At 25.8% G+C, this 1,553-nt stretch overlaps 1 long non-coding RNA gene across 1 annotated transcript in view; it reads right to left on the bottom strand.

The window, feature by feature from the left end:
- Positions 1 to 687: 687 nt before the first annotated feature.
- Positions 688 to 1,553, bottom strand: part of LOC111829737 — a 1,678-nt gene continuing 812 nt past the window's right edge. The window contains exon 2 of the long non-coding RNA XR_002833095.1: positions 688 to 949. This is a non-coding gene — a long non-coding RNA (uncharacterized LOC111829737). The remainder of the gene's footprint in view (positions 950 to 1,553) is intronic.

The raw sequence follows: 1,553 nt of genomic DNA, 5'->3' as shown, positions 1-1,553 counted from the left end.
GTTTTAAAAAGATATGAAACTTTATAACCGTAATATTATTCTCCAATGGATTTTAATAGGCTTACAAAAAAATGTAAAGACATTACCGACTCTACACATGCTTTGAACCATTGGGCCACAATAACATTTTAATACTATTACAATTAATTAAAACTACATATACACATATACGCATAGACATATATATATATATATATATGCAATTAATTAAAAATAAAATTATTTATTCGTTAAATAGAAATTTATGATTTGATATAAAACTAAAAGAATATTAAGGTCAATAATTACGATAAAATACAATACTAATTATTAAAATAACAAAACTAAGACAGTTATGAAATAAAAAAACTATTACTTTAAATTTTAATAATATATTTTTGTTTTATGTATATAATAATAATTTTTGTATATAAAAATTCAAATCAACCATTGAAATTTTTAGTTTATTATTTTTAATTAAATTTGTTGTCCTGTCTATATACAAACTTTGTATGGTATAATAGATAGATGTTATTGTGGCTCAATGGTTGAGTGTGAGTGATAAAGTGCAAAGGTCATGAGTTCAACCCTTCATGAGCGCACTTAGTTTTATTTTTAATGAAACGACGTCATTTTGGTTGAGCGGAAACTCTAACAGAAAGTTATCTCAGTTAACGGAAATTTAATGTCATGCTCGAAATGGCCAAGTCAATAAAACTTCACCATTTTATTCGAAAGTCAAATAAAAGTTTAAGATTTAAATGACCTTTCGAAAATTCATGATTTTTTCGTCTACAATTTGAAAGTTGGAGATTTTTTTGACATTTTTCCCATTTAATTTCCCTATTCTGCAGTTTTGCAAGAAATTGCCTTTGCTCAAGCGCTATTTTCTCTCCGTTCTTCTTCTCAGGATTTTGCTTCACCGTTTTCTCCATTTCTCATCCTGACTCATCATCTCCTTTCATTTGCGCTGACATATTTGTGGGTAAGGTTTAGATTTTGCTAGTAAAGGGATTTATATTAGGAATAATTGGAGATTTAGTACATTTTCAAAAAGATATTAGCAAGATAGTACAAAGACTATTTATAATTAGAGAAATAGACAATGATTACTATTAGACACTATTTGAATGACTCTCAAACCCTTAATTGAATGTTATAATTACAAGCATGCCATTAATGTTATAATACTATTAAATTTAATCATTTACATAGCATAATATGATCTGTACGTTTATTATAGTGTACGGTTACACATACATATACACAATATACTTATATTTACTGTATATTATATGAGTTATACGAATAAAATATATATATATATATATGTACAGAAAAATATATGTACATATATAATTATACAAATATAAACCATTGTACAGTTAAAATATTTGTACAGAGACGTACAACCGTACAGAATAATGTATGTACAAGTACAATTGTACATATATAAACCTCTGTACATCAATATTTCTGTACACAAATATGATAAAAACCTCTGTACAACAGTATTTTTGTACGGGCACGTATTTATGTACAGACATATAATTGTACGAATCATAATTTGTATA

The sequence above is a fragment of the Capsella rubella genome, unplaced genomic scaffold, assembly GCF_000375325.1.
Source record: "Capsella rubella cultivar Monte Gargano unplaced genomic scaffold, Caprub1_0 scaffold_7, whole genome shotgun sequence".
Taxonomy (NCBI): Eukaryota; Viridiplantae; Streptophyta; class Magnoliopsida; order Brassicales; family Brassicaceae; genus Capsella; species Capsella rubella.
Note: the sequence above shows the minus strand (reverse complement) of the source record. Positions and strands in the feature narration are given on the sequence as shown.